The 19,627-nt window shown below is 46.1% G+C and overlaps 1 protein-coding gene across 1 annotated transcript in view; it reads right to left on the reverse strand.

The window, feature by feature from the left end:
* The window catches only part of LOC139259133 (diacylglycerol kinase beta), an 805,220-nt gene that overhangs the window by 233,833 nt on the left and 551,760 nt on the right, over window positions 1–19,627 (reverse strand). The gene's annotated exons all lie outside the window — the stretch shown is intronic.

Below are 19,627 nucleotides of genomic sequence, written 5' to 3' on the forward strand. Positions count from 1 at the left end.
TGCGCCTAATGCCCGGCGCTAAAGTCAGCACTCAGGCGCAGACACCGCCTCAAAAATGGCGGTACCCAATTTGACACCTAAAATTGTTCTTGACCTATGCATTTGCTTTTAATCCCTTACCATTTTAATAAGCATCAATCGGAGCTATCTGGTACTCTGCAGTACTGACTTGGGAATGGAGTTTAATTGCACTTGGGGCAAGCGCTGTACTTTGGTAACAATGGGGGCAGTCATAGAAACATAGAAAATAGGTGCAGGAGTAGGCCGTTGGAGTCTGCACCACCATTCAATATGATCATGGCTGATCATTCACCTCAGTACCCCTTTCCTGCTTTCTCTCCATACTCCTTGATCCCTTTAGCCATAAGGGCCATATCTAACACCCTCTTGAATATATCCATGAACTGGCATCAACAACTCTCTGTGGTAGGGAATTCCACAGGTTAACAACTCTCTGAGTGAAGAAGTTTCTCCTCATCTCAGTCCTAAATGGATTACCCCTTATCCTTAGACTATGTCCCCTGGTTCGAGACTTCCCCAACATCGGGAACATTCTTCCCGCATCTAATCTGTCCAGTCCCGTCAGAATTTTATATGTTTCTATGAGATTCCCTCTCATCCTTCTAAACTCGAGTGAATACAGGCCCAGTCGATCCAGTCTCTCCTCATAAGTCAGTCCAGCCATCCCAGGAATCAGTCTGGTGAACCTTCGCTGCACTCCCTCAATAGCAAGAATGTCCTTCCTCAGATTGGGAGACCAAAACTGAACACAATATTCCAGGTGAGGTCTCACCAAGGCCCTGTACAACTGCAGTAAGACCTCCCTGCCCCTATACTCAAATCCCCTGGCCAAGAAGGCCAACATACCATTTGCCATCTTCACCACCTGCTGTACCTGCATGCCAATTTTCAATGACTGATGTACCATGACACCCAGGTCTCAATGCACCGCCCCTTTTCCTAATTTGCCGCCATTCAGATAATATTCTGTCTTCACGTTTTTGCCCCCAAAGTGGATAACCTCACATTTATCCACATAATACTGCATCTGCCATGCATTTGCCCACTCACCTAACCTGTCCAAGTCACCCTGCAGCCTCTTAGCGTCCTCCTCACGGCTCACGCGGCCAGCCACTTTAGTGTCATCTGCAAACTTGGAGATATTACACTCAATTCCTTCATCTAAATCGTTAATGTATATTGTAAAGAGCTGGGGTCCCAGCACTGAGCCCTGCGGCACTCCACTAGTCACTGCCTGCCATTCTGAAAAGGACCCATTTATCCCGACTCTCTGCTTCCTGACTGCCAACCAGTTCTCTATCCACGTCAGTACATTATCCCCAATATCATGTGCTTTAATTTTGCACACTAATCTCTTGTGTGGGACCTTGTCAAAAGCCTTTTGAAAGTCCAAATACACCACATCCACTGGTTCTCCCTTGTCCACTCTACTAGTTACATCCTCAAAAAATTCAAGAAGATTTGTCAAGCATGATTTCCCTTTCATAAATCCATGCTGATTTGGACTGATCCTGTCACTGCTTTCCAAATGCGCTGCTATTTCATGTTTAATAATTGATTCCAACATTTTCCCCACTACCGATGTCAGGCTAACCACCAGTCCATAGGAACATATCCAGAGTCGATAGACTGTTGGAAAATGATCACCAATGCACACCCACTATTTCTAGGGCCACTTCCTTAAGTACTCTGGGATGCAGATTATCAGGCCCCGGGGATTTATCGGCCTTCAATCCCGTCAATTTCCCAAACACAATTTCTCGCCTAATAAGTTTAATTGATAGGTCCTTACTATACAGTATAAATGCACACGAGGCTTATGCTCGAGAGAAAGTGAATCTGTGACCTGTCCTTTATTCCTGAGCACTCAAAGTGATGAAGGTGGGTGGAGCTTCCCCTTTTGTACCTGAAGGCCCAGGTTAGGAGTGTCTCCCACCGAGTGGTCATTGTTCTCACAGTGTACAATTTAGGTCAGATTCTACATGGGTTACAATGATGGTTGAATACATGACATCACCTCCCCCCCCAAAGTCTTATTGGGATCACAGGTTGAGTCTCTCTGGTGGTTTACGCTCTCTTGTACAGCGCCTGAGTTGGGGCTCCGGTTGTTGGGCGCTGGCCTGAGTGTCTGCTGTTTGCGGTGCCTCAGGCCTGTCCAGACTGCGCACAGTGACTGGGCTCTCCTCCCTTTGGTTCCGGTGTTCGGTCACCTGTGGTGGAGTGAACTCTACATCGTGTTCTTCCTCTGCTTCTTCTATGGGGTTGCTGAACCTCCTTTTTGTTTGATCCACGTGTTTGCGGCAGATTTGTCCATTGGTAAGTTTAACTACCAGAATCCTATTTCCCTCTTTGGCAATCACAGTGCCTGCGAGCCATTTGGGCCCTGCAGCGTAGTTGAGCACAAAAACAGGATAATTTACATCAATATATCGTGCCCTCGCATTCTTGTCATGGTAGTCATATTGTGGCTGGCGCCTGCTCTCGACAATTTCTTTCATGGTGGGGTGTATAAGGGATAACCGGGTTTTGAGCGTCCTTTTCATTAGCAGCTCTGCGGGTGAAACCCCTGTGAGCGAGTGTGGTCGGGATCTGTAGGACAACAGGAGGCGTGATAAGCGGGTTTGTAGGGAACCTCCTTGGATTCTGAGCATCCCCTGTTTGATTATCTGCACTGCTCGTTCTGCCTGGCCGTTTGAGGCCGGCTTGAACGGTGCCGTTCTGACATGGTTAATTCCATTGCCTGCCATGAAGTCCTGGAATTCAGTGCTTGTGAAGCACGGGCCATTGTCGCTGACCAAGACATCCGGTAGACCGTGGGCGGCGAACATTGCCTGTAGACTTTCTACCGTGGCAGAGGATGTGCTTGAATTTAAAATGTCACACTCGAACCATTTGGAGTAGGCGTCTACTACAACCAAAAATAATTTTCCCATGAAAGGACCTGCGTAGTCCACATGGATGCATGACCAAGGCTTGGCGGGCCATGGCCAGGGGCTAAGGGGGGCTTCCCTGGGCGCATTGCCCAGCTGAGCACACGTGTTGTACCTGCAAATACAAAGTTCCAGATCTGCATCTGTCCCTGGCCACCAAACGTGTGACCTGGCAATTGCCTTCATCATGACAATGCCTGGGTGCCCATTGTGGAGTTCTCTGATGAACACCTCTCTGACCATCTGGTGCATGACTACGCGGTTTCCCCACAGTAGGCAATCGGCCTGAATCGAGAGTTCATCCCTGCGCCTGTGAAATGGTTTAAATTCCTCAGGGCATGCCCTGTACGTGGCTGCCCAGTCCCCATTCAGGTCACATTTCTTGACTAGAGACAATAACAGGTCTCTATTTGTCTAGACTTTAATCTGACGGACTGTCACGGGTGAGCCTTCGCTTTCGAAAGCTTCAACAGCCATGACCATCTCAGCAGCATGTTCGGTAGCCCCTTCAGTGATGGCTAGTGGAAGCCTGCTGAGTGCATCGGCGCAGTTTTCGGTGCCCGGTCTGTGCCGAATTGTATAGTCATAGGCGGCTAACGTGAGTGCCCACCTCTGTATGCGGGCCGATGCGTTTGCATTTGTGGCCTTGTTGTCGGCCAAAAGGGACGTTAGCAGTTTGTGATCTGTCTCCAGCTCAAATTTCCTGCCAAACAGGTACTGGTGCATTTTCTTTACCGCATATACACATGCGAGCGCCTCCTTTTCTACCATCCCGTAGCCCCTTTCTGCCTGGGACAGACTCCTGGAGGCATAAGCTACCGGCTGTAACTGACTCTTGACATTGACATGCTGCAACACACACCCGACACCATAGGACGACGCATCGCACGTTAACACAAGTTTCTTACATGGGTCGTATAGTGTTAACAGAGTGTTGGAACATAACAAATTGCATGCTCTATTAAAAGCCCTTTCCTGGCTGCCCCCCCAGACCCATTCGCGACCTTTGCATAGGAGCACGTGTAGCGGCTCTAGCAGCGTGCTCAATTTGGGAAGAAAGTTACCAAAATAGTTCAGGAGCCCCAGAAACGAACGCAGCTCCGTCGTGTTACGGGGTCTGGGTGCCCTCTGGATCGCTTCCGTCTTGGATGCAGTAGGGCTGATCCCGTCTGCTGCTACCCTCATCCCCAGGAATTCTACCTCTGGAGCTAGGAAGACGCACTTCGCCTTTTTCAGTCGCAGCCCTACCCGGTCCAGTCTGTGTAGCACCTCCTCCAGGTTGTGGAGGTGTTCTTCAGTATTGTAACCCATGATGAGGATGTCGTCCTGAAAAACCACCATCCCTGGAATCGACTTGAGGAGGCTTTCCATATTTCGTTGGAAGATCGCGGCGGCCGACCGAATCCTGAACGGACATCTGTTGTACTCAAACAACCCCTTGTGTGTCGTGATGGTGGTCAGCTTCTTTGACTCACTTGCCAGCTCCTGGGTCATGTAAGCTGAGGTCAGGTCCAATTTTGAAAAAAGTTTGCTACCGGATAACGTCGCAAAGATGTCCTCCGCTCTCGGTAGCGGGTACTGGTCTTGGAGTGACACCCGATTGATGGTGGCCTTGTAATCGCCACATATCCTGACCGACCCATCCGCCTTGAGCACCAGCACAATCGGGCTCGCCAAGTCACTCAATTCGACTGGCGAGATGATGCCTTCCCTCAACAGGCGGTCCAATTCGCATTCTATCTTTTCCCGCACATTGTACGGCACCGCTCTGGCCTTGTGGTGTACTGGCCTGGCATCCGGGTTTATGTGAATCACTACCTTGGCCCCCATGAAAGTGCCGATGCCGGGTTGAAATAATGAGTCAAATTTGTCCAGGATCTGTGAGCATGATACTCGCGCCACAGAGGAGATTGCATTGACATCGCCCCATTTCCAGTTCATGACAGCAAGCCAACTCCTCCCCAGTAGTGCGGGACCGTCCCTTGGGACAATCCAGAGTGGCAACCTGTTCTCAGAATCTTTGTGGGTCACGACTACCGTGGCGCTGCCTAGCACCGGAATGATGTGCTTTGTGTAAGTCCGTAGCTGTGCGTCAATCGGCGATAATTTTAGCCTCCTGGCCTTGGACGCCCACAACTTTTCGAACTGTTTGATACCCATCAGGGACTGGCTGGCCCCTGTGTCTAGCGCCATTGATACTGGGATGCCATTGAGGAGCACTTCCATCATTATCAGTGGCGTCCTGGTGTATGAACTGTATACGTGCTCCACATGAACTCGCTGAACTTCAGCTTCCAGCGATTTCCCCCAGTGTTCATTTCTGCAATTTCTGCAGGTATTTTACTCATCTCTGCAAACTCCGGCTGAGTGAGTGCTTCCACACCTCCAACATGAGCTGTTGTTGGAAACAAAACGTCCCCTGCCAGTTGATCGTCCCTGACTGCCCCTGTTATTGTCCTTGAGTGCGCCATTAACAGGTGTTGATGGCCCCATTACTGGCTGCATTGTCCCTTGCAATGGCGTGAATCGCCGTTCAGCTTGCCATTGTTTCTGTCGAACTCCCCCTCTGGGTTCGACTACATGTTGGGGCATGCCCGATTGCCCCTGTCTGCCTGGAGAACTGTGTACTGCTTTACCAATGTTGAATCTCTGTCCCAACCATTCCTTAACACAGTACCTCTCGTCTGTTCTGCTAGTGGCCATGCTCGCGTGGTTTAAATCCCAGTTTCTCGTCGCTATTGATAGGTCCTTACTATACAGTATAAATGCACACGAGGCCCATGCTTGAGAGGTCAGTGTGTGACCTGTTCTTTATTCCTTAGCACTCAAAGTGATGAAGGTGGGTGGAGCTTCCCCTTTTGTACCTGAAGGCCCAGGTTAGGAGTGTCTCCCACCTAGTGGTCATTGTTCTCACAGTGCACAACTTAGGTCAGATTATACATGGGTTACAATGCTGGTTGAATACATGATAGAAACATAGAAAATAGGTGCAGGAGTCGGCCATTCAGCCCCTCTAGCCTGCACCACCATTCAATGAGTTCATGGCTGAACATGCACTTCAGTACCCCCTTCCTGCTATAGAAACATAGAAAATAGATATCCTTTCAGTTCCTCCTTCTCACTCGACCCTTGGTCCCCTCGTACTTCTGGAAGGTTATTTGTGTCTTCCTTCGTGAAGAGAGAACCAAAGTATTTGTTTAACTGGGGCTTAGCAGTACTGGGGAATGGCCCTGAGGTTTAGAAGAGCTGCAGTGGGAATCCTGCAATCTGATAATATGAGAGAGGAACTGCTAGAGTTTGGTAGCATGGGTGGGAATCCTTTGGCCGGGCATCACTGTGGAGACGGAACCTGAAGCTTGGCTGAACCTGTAGGGGAGCGGCAGTGACTTGTGTGGATTTGGGGGGAACACTTCTGGTCCTCCAGGCACCTCAGGAAGGGTAAAAACGTTTTTTTTTTTTACTTGGTGTTGGCGGCCATGGAGACTGCAGAAGAATTCTGAGTGGTACAGGTCCGATGCCTGCCCGCTCATTTTTTGATAAGAGTCCTTCAACAGGCATTAGGCACCTTAAATATCTAAATTAGGACACGAATTTAGCAGTAGGACCGACGTCTGCGCAGACTGGGCGGAAGCTGCTACACTGCTAGATGGGGATGCTACTCAACCTTTTTGTGCCCGAAACTTGTGCACAACGCATTCCAATTTCTACCCGAGTGCGTCTGTCCGTCTCTGACAACTGTTAGTTATTAAAATGCTTACTTTAGCAAAATAGGTTATAATCAGGTGAGATAATTAGAGAAAGTTTGCTTCAAAACTCATTTTTTTCAATGTGAAGCAAAACACTCCCTTCTCTGAGCATTCTGCACTTTCTAAACTTTATAGAACACAAATCATAGATTCAAAAGGTGTGTAATTAATAGCCTGTCTTTTTCTCTCACACACAACAGACCGTTTAAAGAAAAACACATAGCCACCATTAAAAATACACCACTCTGATTAAAAAACACTTATTATAAATTTTACCTGATTAAATATTTTGAAATACATCCTTTAGCCTTTCTTCAATTAATTTGAAAATCTATTGAGCAGAAACTGCTAAAATATTCCATTAATACAGCTGACGGAGCGGTTAAAATTGTGCCAGCCATTGTGGGAAACAGCAGCCAATATTCGTGCCGCTGGTATCGACCCACTATCCAGATGGACGGGATCATGGGATGTATGCGACATAAAGAACCAACACCTCATCACTGACCCAACAGCAGAGGTCCCTGGCTTCGACCTCCCTCGAAGACAGTGGACACCGCTCAACCGAATCCGCTCAGGGCATGGACGATTGCGGCAGCTGCTCCACAAGTGGAAGATGAGGGACGACCCGAAGTGCGACTGTGGCCATGAGTCATAGGCCATGGAACACTTGCATCAAACTGCCCACTGAGATCTGTTGCTGGAGGCATCTCATTTCTTCACTCGGTATCTCAGGCGGCCATCGAATGGATAGCCAAACTAGACATCCCATTAAAAACTTTATGAAACTACTGAGCAGTGCTGATTTCTCTGGGAAATTAGGTACACAGGGAAAAAATGCCATAGGAACAGGAGTAGGCCATTCAGCCCCTCAACACTCTTCTGCCATTCAATTAGATCATGGGTGGTCTGTACCTCAATTCCATTTATCTGCCTTTGCTGTATATCCCTCGATACCTTTCCCTAACAAAAATCGATCGCAGTCTTGAAAATTTCAATCAACAGCCTTTTGGGGGAGCGAGGTACAGAGCTCCACTATCTTCTGCTTGAAAAAAGTGCTTCCTGATTTCACTACAGAATAGCCTGGTTCTAATTTTAAGACTATGTCCTCTTATTCTGGATTTTCTCACGAGAGAAAATAGTTTCTCTGTATTTACCCTATCAAATCCCTTTATCAATTTAAACACCTTGATTAAATCATCCCTGCAATCTTCTAAACATAAGGGAATAAAAGCCAAGTTTATGCAAGCTGTCCTCAAATGCTCTGGTATCATTCTGGTGAGTCTGTGCTGCAGCCCCTCCAAGGACAATATATCTTTCCTGAGGTTCGGTGCCTAAAACCACCCAAATCAGGAGTGTTGTTCTCCAGGATGTTGGCCTTCATAGCGAGGGGATTTGAGTACAGGGGCAGGGAGGTGTTGCTACAGTTGTACAGGGCCTTGGTGAGGCCACACCTGGAGTATTGTGTACAGTTTTGGTCTCCTAACCTGAGGAAGGACATTCTTGCTATTGAGGGAGTGCAGCGAAGGTTCACCAGACTGATTCCCGGGATGGCGGGACTGACCTATCAAGAAAGACTGGATCAACTGGGCTTGTATTCACTGGAGTTCAGAAGAATGAGAGGGGACCTCATAGAAACGTTTACAATTCTGATGGGTTTAGACAGGTTAGATGCAGGAAGAATGTTCCCAATGTTGGGGAAGTCCAGAACCAGGGGTCACAGTCTAAGGATAAGGGGTAAGCCATTTAGGACCGAGATGAGGAGAAACTTCTTCACCCAGAGAGTGGTGAACCTGTGGAATTCTCTACCACAGAAAGTTGTTGAGGCCAATTCACTATATTCAAAAAGGAGTTAGATGTAGTCCTTACAACTAGGGGGACCAAGGGGTATGGCGAGAAAGCAGGAATGGGGTACTGAAGTTGCATGTTCAGCCATGAACTCATTGAATGGCGGTGCAGGCTAGAAGGGCCGAATGGCCTACTCCTGCACCTATTTTCTATGTTTCTATGTTTAGATGGGGTCTGACCAAAGTTTTGTACAACTGCTTCACTTTTGAATTCCAACCCTCTTGAGATAAAGGCCAATATTCCATTAAGCCTTTTTAAATACTTTTTGCACCTGTGCACTAGCTTTTAGGGATTTGCAAGATCTTGCGGAGACATCATTGGTGGTATTTCTCCAGCGATTTGAGATGTCTACTGTATATGGTCCACGTCTCTGAGCCATACAGGAAGGCGGGTATCACTACAGCCCTGTAAACCACGAGCTTGGTGACAGATTTGAGGACCTGATCTTCGAACACTCTCTTCCGCAGGCGGCCGAAGGCTGTGCTGGCGCACTGGAGGCGGTGTTGAACCTCATCGTCGAAGTCTGCCCTTGCTGATAATAGGCTCCCGAGGTATTGAAAGTGGTCCATGTTGTCCAGAGCTGCATCTTGGATCTTGATGACTGGGGGACAGTGCTGTGTGGTGGGGGCAGGTTGGTGGAGGACCTTTGTCTTACGGATGTTTAGTGTAAAGCCTATGCTTTCGTATGCTTCAGTGAAGATATTGACTATGACTTGGAGTTCAGTCTCTGAATGTGCGCAGACGCAAGCGTTGTTCGCGTACTGTAGCTCGACGACAAGAGGTTGGGACAGTCTTGGATCTGGCCTGGAGACGCCGGAAGTTGAACAGGTCCCCACTAGTTGTGTAGTTTAGTTCCACTCCAGCGGGGAGCTTGTTGAGTGTGAGATGGAGCACCTCGAGTCTCGTCGCCGAGAGCCTGCAGAAAACAAGCGCAGGCAGCGGAAGGAGCGTGCGGCAAACCAGTCCCACCCACCCCTTCCTTCAACGACTATCTGTCCCACCTGTGACAGACTGTAATTCCCGTATTGGACTGTTCAGTCACCTAAGAACTCACTTTTAGAGTGGAAGCAAGTCTTCCTTGATTTTGAGGGACTGCCTATGACGGATGACTAACTTTTAGTGATTTGTATATATAGACACCTAAATCCCTATGGTCCTACCCAGCTACGAGTCTCTCACCATTGAGAAAATATTTTGATTTATCTTCTTCAGATCCAAAGATCACATTTTGCTACATTAAACTCCACTTGCCTTGATTTTATCCACTTAGTCTATCGATGTCCTTTTGTGACTTCCTGCTCCCATCTGCACAACTATCTTACTGAGCTTCCTAACTTAGTGTCGTCTGCATACTTGGATATACGACTCTCTATTCCTTTATCTAAGTTATTAATATACACAATGAAAAGCTGAAGACGTAGTATGGATCCCTGGGGACCACCCTTTATTTCTACTCTCTGTCTCCTAACTCCTATCAATTACCGACGCATGTCACAAGATTGGCTCCAATATTGCGCGCTTTTACTTTTGCTAATAATTGCTTGTGCAGGACCTTTTCAAATGCTGTCTGGAAGTTCATATAGACAATGGGCCAAAAGTCAGTTCCCCATGGGTGCGTACTAAGTACACACGTGTCCGTGGGGTCCCCGCAAGTTCCAGGTTTAGGTATGCGAAGTGCATGCGCCTAAACCCAGCACTTTTTGACAGATTGCACGCTTGCGAAGGAAAAGGGCCTCCGCGGGTGGAGAGTTGGGCCCAGTGAATGTCCTTCAAATTATTACGTAAGGCCTGCTTTTACCAGTGTAATAGTTTTAAAAAATAGAAGTGTAAAATGTTATCACTCATTTATACATTAAAAACCCTGTCCATTAAGATAAGTTTATTTTTAGCCCAGTTAAAACATTTCGGGCTGGATTTTGGGCTTTTTGGATATCGGGGCGTTAAAGTTAGCACCTGAAAATAGTTTGCACCTTCGACTGCAAATTGGAGGAGCATTGGCGTTAAGTCAGGCATTGCACAACGGACTTTGTATGCCCAAGTTGAAACTTGTGTCATTAAATGAGGTGGCCATTTTGTGCACGTGCTGTTTTTTTTCTCCCCGGTCACAAACGCTAATATGCATGGTGCGGCAGCTTCCTGCGTGCACACACATATAAACCGCCCCACTTCAGACACTTTGCAGAGCTGGAGGAGCAGGAGGGAAGGCAGCGTGTCAGGCGCTTCATCCATGAGGTGAGAGGGGTGGTCCTCACTCCACCTTGCACTGCCACCTGGTTTTAAATGAATATGGAGGGAGATTACTCAGGAGGTTTCTGCTGCAGACACTGTAGCCAGAACTGCCACAAAGTGCCGTAAAAAGTTCAACGGGTCGTCAGGCTGTGTACCATTTGCATTTACGTATGCCTCCATGAATCTCTCACACTGTGTGAAGTTTTTAATGCATATGGTCCCTCTCAAGAGTCTGTGGGGTAGCTTTCACAATGCATGACAAAGATGAAGGCTTACTTCTGGACCCATTGGCTTCCAATGATCCATGCACATAAACTCAATCTTTTACATGCCTATTCACAATACACTCCCACTGCTGCTCGGCCTTTCAGAAAGGTCACCTACAGCCCCCCATGTTACATTCCTCTGACCTCCGAACAATTCCTCACGGAGCACATGCAACATCCAAGCAGATTGTACGGAAGCCACTAGAACATTCACAGTTTCACCTATTGTACAATGTAAGCATATGTGCCACAACAGCAAAGAAACCCTTTCTATTTTTTTGTTTGCAGTCAAAGCACTCCCACAACAGAAGGGAGCAGCTGCGAACTGGCGGAGGGCCGCCCCAATTATTGCCACTAAATAATGTTGAGGAACAATGAGTTGTCGGCCCTCATTGGTGTACGAGCTCGGACAGTTGCCGGGGGCGATGCGGAGCTCCTTCGGGTACTGAGGTCATGCAAGTGTATAGAGCGAATGAAGAGACTGCATTGAGACATATAATGAAGTGGCGGCGGGCCTTCAAATGAACATGTGCAATTCCACTTTCCCCCTATTACCCTGCCCCCTCTCCTGCTGCAATGTACAGCGTGCTGAGAGAAGCTGCATATGTCCCCTGCTGCCGCCTGGAAAGAGTCGGAGGCATAGAAGGCCATCGCCACAGTGACCTTTACATCGATGGACAGTGCAGTCCTATTGGCACTGGTGGGCTGTAGGTCTGGCTGTAGGAGCTGGCATATCTTTGTCAGTACTTCTTTTCGGAAGCGCAACCTTCGAATATACTCCGCCTCCGAGATGTGGAGGAATGAACAATCTTCCCTGTAAATCCGTGGGGGTTAAGGTCTCCCTCCTCAAACGTCTGCGACCTCTTTGAATCCTTGGCCCAACATGGCCAAGAACCCCGATTCCAGCTTGAAACCGCCTGCCAATAGCAACCAGCATGGTACGCTGGTGAACTAGTATTGCCCCCATTGCTATCGCTCACTGAACTTATAAGCAAAGTGTCAGGGCAGATAAAAGTGCCGTTTACAACTCGCAGCGTTCTGCGTGCAACCGTAGGAGTCACTGACAACTGTGATACAAGATCCTCCAGCCTCTGTTTAAATATGCCCCCCGCACCGCCTGCTGCACCCTGAGACTGCCTGTTGTTTTCAGGCGTTTCCTGGGGCGATCATTAAATGAGGCATTAGGGTCGAAAGTTCCATTCGGGGCGTTATCATTTTAATTAATTTTAATTATGTAATGTGTTTTAAAAATTTATTTTCCGTGTTCGTGTTTTTTGGGGTATTCCCATTCATACTTATCACAGTTCCGTATATACAGAATTACTATAAGTGTGAATAGGGATCCCCCTACTCTGATAGGTTGGGCCAGCCCACGTGATCCCAGAGACCTGAGATACGTGGGCCCCTACGATGGTCCTTCACGTAGAGCCCCAATACCACTGGTCGCCGAACCTCCGGGACCACCGGTAGAAATTATTGCGATCGGAGGCAATTTCTGGGCCAATATCCATAGACACTCCCCTGTCCACTATGCCAGTGACCTCATCAAAAAATTCAACTAGTCAGACATGTCCAACCCATCATAAAGCCATGCCAACTCTCTTTGACCAGCTGATACGTGCCCCAAGTGCTCCGTCACTCTGTCTCATGATAGATTACAGTATCTTCCTCCATTGAGTAGACTAGGATATTATTCTTTAGAGTGTAGAAGAATGAGAGGTGATTTCATTGAAATATTCAAAATTCTTCCAGGGCTTGACAGAGTAGATACAGGGAGGATGTTTCCCCTGGCTGGGGAGTCTAGAACCAGGGGTCACTGGACTGATATGAGGAGAAATTTCATTTTTGGAATTCTCTACCCCAAAGAGCTATGGAAGCTCAGTCATTGTGTATATTCAACACAGAGGGCGATAGGTGAGGCCTTGGTGAGGCCTCACCTGGAATATTGTGTTCAGTTTTGGTCTCCTAATCTGAGGAAGGACATTCTTGCTATTGAGAGAGTGCAGCGAAGGTTCACCAGACTGATTCCAGGGATGGTTGGACTGTCATATGAGGAGAGACTGGATCAACTGGGCCTGTATTCATTGGAATTCAGATGGATGAGAGGGGATCTCATAGAAACGTATAAGATTCTGATGGGACTGGACAGGTTAGATCCGGGAAGAGTGTTCCCGATATTGGGGAAGTCCAGAACCAGGGGACATAGTCTTAGGATAAGGGGTAGGCCATTTAGGACTGAGATGAGGAGAAACTTATTCACTCAGAGTTGACAACCTGTGGAATTCCCTGCTGCAGAGAGTTGTTGATGCCAGTTCATTGGATATATTCAAGAGGGAGTTAGATATGGCCCTTACGGCTAGGGGGATCAAGGGGTATGGAGGGAAAGTAGGAAAGGGGTACTGAGGTGAATGATCAGCCATGATCTTATTGAATGGCGGTGTAGGCTCGAAGGGCCTATTCCTGCACCTATTTTCTATGTTTCTATGATAGATTTTTGGATATTAAGGAAATCAAGGCATATGGGGATAGTAAGTGAAGTTGAGGTAGAAGATCAGCCATGATCTTATTGAATGGTGGAGCAGGCTTGAGGTGTCGATTGGCCTACTCCTGCTCCTATTTCTTGTTCTTAAATTTAAAACTTGGTTTGTGACTCTCCCTGCTCCCTCTAAAACCAAATTATCAAAATCAATCATATCATGGTCACGATTTGCAAGCTGTTCCCATACCATCAGATTGTTAACTAATTCTGGTTCTTTACTCATATTATCCAGTACGAATCATTTCCTAGCCCAAGCTTTTGGGAGAGGCTGAGGACTTCAAGTAAAATCGTCAATGAAGGCATTAAAAGACACAAAAGAAAATTCATTTGGTCGATAAATGTAATCATATCCAGTAAGGAAGTCAGGAATAACTTGTTTGGTTAGAACGTGAAACTTTCTACCACATGGAGTAGTTGAGGCAAATAGTATAGATGCATTAAAGGGAAAGCTAGATAAGTACATGAGGGAGAAAGGAATAGGTGGTTATGCTGATAGTGTTCGATGAAGTAAGATGGGAGAATGCTTGTGTAGAGCATAAACACTGACATAGACCTGTTGGGCCGAAGGGCCGGTTTCTTTGTTGTAAATTCTATGTAAAAGCAGATTTAATTTTACATAATTCCCCTAGTGCCAAACTCAGATATCAAACAAAATCTTTTTCACTCATTTTCTCCATGTATCGTGACTGGAATTAGGTTCCCAACTATTTTGTGTTATATTTTGTGCAATGTTAGCTCATATTTGCCATTGCATGTCCCCACTACACCTATGAAATGCTTGGCTCCCACCCAATGGATGTACTGTAATGAAAGTGGACAGGACAATAATTGTGACTTTTTCAAAAAGTCTGTGCAAACATACTAAAATGGAATTTAAAGCACATGGACCAGTTTTATATCTGTTATTCTTCACATTGACTCCATTTGAATGAAACAAAACAATGGGCCCAAGTTTCCGCCCCCTGTAAAAACGGCGCGACTTTCTAGAATAAAAAAGACGCCGAAAAGTTACCTTCCAATTCTCCCCGCTCCTTCGGCCTCGGCGTAGTGCAGCACAAGTGGTGGGGGGGCGGAGCAAGGTCCCAGCACTGAAAACTGTGCCGGGACCTCTGCACATGCGTGCTAGAATGTGAGCGCATATGCAGTAGCTCCTCGCAGCCTGAATCTCTGTGACACTCTGCAGGCTACATGGAAGGGGCCCGAAGCACGCCGCCCCTAGCCCTGGCCGAATGGGCTCCCCAGGCATTGAAAATGTGCTTAAATAGTTATCGGGATTCGGGTTCCCTAGAAACACCCACACCGATTATCGCTGGGATGATCCGATTAACTGGGAGCCCAGAAAGCAACGTCTGCCTGAGATGTCTGGGAGGGAAATCGCTGGTTTCATTGACAGACCGACTGACAAATTACCCGATGGGAAGTAAGTTGGAGGGAGAGCCCACTTACTTGCTGTGGTCAGGAGTTACACAAGCCCATGTCTGTGCTCCGTTCAGAAGATGGGCGCTCCGGCCATGGATGCTTTAACCGTGACCAAAGATCAGTAACAGGACAGAAAACTCGCACACAACTCTGTTGAGATGCAGCTTGCCTCATTTAACAAGACTATGTTCTGGCTGTGAGAAAACACTCCAGGTAAGTGGTTGATACGGACTCGTGACTGAAAAGCTCAGATGTGGGACCTGCCCGATATTGACGACTCTGAACGGGACTCAGGATCCACGTCTTTGAACATTCTCTGACGACCACAGATTTCGGCAAAGTAAGGAGATGACACTTCAAGACCGACCTGCGCATCCACGGGGAGTGTTCCTAGACTGGGGGAGAAACGCCCTGCTTTTATTCCGGACTGGTTGGAATTCTAAAAGTGGAATCTTGCAATCTGGAAGCACCAAATTAATAAACACCAGCGTCTAGGTACAAAATACGCCAATTCTATCTTGAATGTCCGTGAAGCGAGGAAGCCAGCGACCGATTGCCTTACACGCACAGGTCTCTCCCGCCCCTAGCTTCTGGCCGAAGAGCTTTGCCGGTGCGTGCTCCAGTTGGCAAGGTAGGACTTCTACTTTTCATTACTTGATTAAATGTTCATTTATTGTTATTTAAAAATTATGATGGTTTCTTTGCATCTTTATGGTTAAAAGTGAAGTGTTTAATGCTTTGTAAAATCCCCTAACTTCCCTTCCACCCCATCTCTCGCTACCTATGCCTAATTTATAAAGTGCAGGCAAGATTTTTCTGAGCGTACAAAAATCGACATTTACTCCATTCTAAGTTAGTTTGGAGTAACTTTTCACTGCCTAAACTTGCAAAACGGGCGTATGTGGCTATGTGGCTAATAACGTCCTCTTTTGAAAAATAAACTGTACGAAAACAAAACTATTTTAACTAACTAGAACTGGAGCAAACTAAATGCCGAGAATTGCGGTTTCTAAGATACTCCAAACTAAACTAGTTGCTCCAAAAAAATAAGAGCAACTCGAGCTGAAACTTGGGCCCATTGTCTTCATATTTTCCTGAATAATAAACTGCAGCCGAGAGAACAGCTGAAAAGCATTAGTACAACAGTTACTGTAATGCAAAACACCGGCATAATTTATATTCGTTTTATCAATTTGCAATTAGAATGGCCAGTGAAAGGTTCTGCATGTAAGTTCTACATTATCAATTATTTGTCTTTTAACTTTGCATGTCGTTTTTTATATAATTGCAAAAGAAAAAAATTAGCATTTCATCTAATGAGCATCACATTTAACATTCATTTGTTATTTGACTTTCCCCACAACTTGCATATTTATTTACTGTTCATATGCTTTCAAATGTCAACTGAATCCATTAAAAATGATCTTGCGCAGGAAAGTTTAATTTCACTTAAATCCCTCTGGAAGTGCTATAAAATATTCTTGGGACTGGTCCATTAGGTTAAAGCTTTTAAATGTCTATGCTGATTGTGGTTTGCAGGTCCAGCCAAGTCCCTTTGGGACTACTGATTAAGGGGCACTCGTCATTTTCAACTTGCTTTACTTGCTGTGCACTGAGATGAAACCCAAGCCAATAAACGAGTGAAGTTTCTCCCTTCACCCATTAGCGCTCAAATGAGTTCTGTTCTGCTTCCATTAATTCGTTGGATGATGAGATTAGTAATGGGATAAGTACATTTAAAATAAAAAGAGGAGATATATTAAATAAACCAATCAAACTCAAAGAGGATAAAACCCCTGATCCGGATGGATTGCATTCACGCATTTTTAAAGAATCGAGGGAAGAGATACCAGAAGCATTACTACAAATGTTTAATAATTCATTAGAAAAAGGTGTAGTGCCAGAGGACAGGTGGATAGTTAACGTAATACCTATATTTAAGAAGGGGGATAAGAACATGTCCAGGGAATTATAGACCAGTCAGCTTAACATCGGTAGAAGGAAGCATAATGGAAACCCTACTAAGGGAGAAAATATAAGAACATCTAGAAACCAAAAATATAATAGTCAGCATGGATTTCAAAGGGGAAAGTCTTGCTGAACCACCTTCATTGAAGAGGTAAGAGAGAGTAAACAATGTTAATACAGTAAATGTAATTTATCTAGATTTTCAAAAGGCCTTCGATAAGGTATCCCATAATAGACTGATGAACAAGGTCAGAGAATGCGGAGTCAGGGGACAAGTTAGCAGAATGGATAGCGAGCTGGCTTCAAGACAGAAAGCAGAGAGCAAGGGTAAAAGGTGGCAGAAGGTGGATAGTGGTGTTCCACAAGGATTAGTGCTAGGACTACTGTTGTTCACAATTTATATTAACGATTTAGACTTTGGAAACAATTTCTAAATTTGCGGATGACACTAAATTGGGGGCGAGTCAATACTGAGGAGGACTGCAACAAATTAATAAACTTGCAGAACGGGCATATAATTGGCAAATGAAGTTCAACGCCAATAAATGTGAGGTATTACATTTTGGTAGGAAGAATAGGGAGGTCACTTATTGGAGGATGAGAGTCTAGGTGGGGTAGAGGAACAAAGGGATCTCGGAGTACAAATACACAAATCACAAAGTTGCGACACAGGTTAGCAAAATTTAAAAAAATGCAAACCAAGCACTAGGGTTTATTTCTCGCGGTATAAATCTGAAAAGTGAAGTTATGCTAAACCTGAATCAAACCTTGGTTAGACCACACTTGGAGTACTGCATACAGTTCTGGTCGCCATATTATAAAAAGGATATAGAGGCACTGAAGAGGGTGCAGAGAAGATTTACAAGGATGATACCAGAAATGCGAGGGTATACATATCAGCAAAGGATGAACAGGCTGGGTCTCTTTTCTCTTGAAAAAAGAAGGTTGAGGGGTGACCTAAAAGAGGTCTTTAAAATTAAAAAAGGTTTTAATAAGAGTGGATACAGCGAGAATATTTACACTTGTAGGGAAGAGCATAACTAGAGGCCATAAATATAAGATAGTTACCAAAACATCCAATTGGGAATTCAGAAGAAAATTATTTACCCAAAGAGTGGTGAGAATGTGGAACTTGCTACCAAAGGGAGTGGTTGTAGCGAATAGTATAGTTGCATTTAAGGGGAGGCTAAACAAGCATATGAGGGAGAAGGGAATAGAGGGTTACACTGATAGATTTAGATGAAGAAAGATGGGAAGTGGCTCGAGTGGAGCATAAACGCCAGCATGGGCTTGTTGGGCCGAAGGGCCTGTTTCTGTGCCATATATCCTATGTAATCCAGTAACTCTTTATGACATTCTAGCAACTCATTGATTTTCCTGGTTTCGTTCCAAGATTAAATTCTTTACCATCATCTTTAACTAAATTATTATAAAGCCTGATGGTCATTTAATATTTTGTTGGTTTATTAGATATCAATTGCCCTGAATTATACTTTTATTAAGATGCATCAGCGGACTGGATGCTGTAAAAATAGGGTTGGGGAGAGATTTGATAAGGCCCGAAAATGGGCGGGGGCACCACGAGGTGAGATTTGCTCGTGCTCATTTAGAAAGCGCAGGCCTGCTAATTTGAATGATTGTAGCGCAAAGCCTAGCAACTAACGCGCTGCACAGACTGTGTGCTCAGCAGGAGGCCCAACATCACGTTGCTGAAGCGTCGCTGCATTCTCTTAAAGCAAGGCTGACATTTTTTTTAAAGCAATCTCGAGCCCTTAAAAGTGAACTGCCTTCTGAAAAGAACATTAAAAATAATTCAGAAATAGGCAGTATCTAGCCCTTAAAGCTCAATTGTGTTCTGCAAAAAAACATTAAAAATCATTGCAAACTAGGCAGTCTTCAGCTCTTAAAGCTGAACTGCCTTCTGCACGTAAAAAATGGTAAAAGTGTTTCAGCATGAACACAAATGGCTCAACAGGCCAGGGAAAGGGGCACCCATGGTCTCGCACGTAGCACTCCAGCTTTGTGTAGGGGGTCAACACTGGAAGAGAGGTCCTCTACTAAAAGCAGGCCAGGAGGCCCTCCAGAAAGAACGTTCTGGGACCAGATCACCAAGGCTGTCACTGACAGCAGTGTCACACCCAGGATCCGGCTCCAATGCCCAAAGAGGCTTCACGACCTCAGACCAATGATCAAGGTCAGTGAATGCACCTTCAAAAGCTGCCTCCTACCAACTACACCACTAACCTCACACCTTGCTCAATGCACGACCCCTCCCCTCTCCAATCATTCACCTACCAACAATCTCTACCAAACACAAGGCATACCTCAAATTGCTCGCTCACCTCAGCCTCTTGGAGGAGACGGTGCTGGCCATTCTTGGCAGGGGCATGGCCGAGCCCTTGGCCAGCAACAGAGCTGAAAGGATACAAGTTGATGGCATCCTCATGTGTTATTCTCCTTCTCACATTCCACTTGCCCCATATCCCACAATCCCTTCTGATTTGCAAGCACCTCTTACCTTTTGCTTTACCTAAGCCCCCTCACCCGCCCAGCGCCCCCTCCCTCCCCGCTCACCACAACCCTACCCGTGTACCTTCCTCATTTAAGATGCCAAAGAAATCCAGCCTGCCCAGCCAATGGTTGACCAAACACAGGGAGGAG

The sequence above is a fragment of the Pristiophorus japonicus genome, chromosome 3, assembly GCF_044704955.1.
Source record: "Pristiophorus japonicus isolate sPriJap1 chromosome 3, sPriJap1.hap1, whole genome shotgun sequence".
In the NCBI taxonomy this organism is placed as follows: domain Eukaryota; kingdom Metazoa; phylum Chordata; class Chondrichthyes; family Pristiophoridae; genus Pristiophorus; species Pristiophorus japonicus.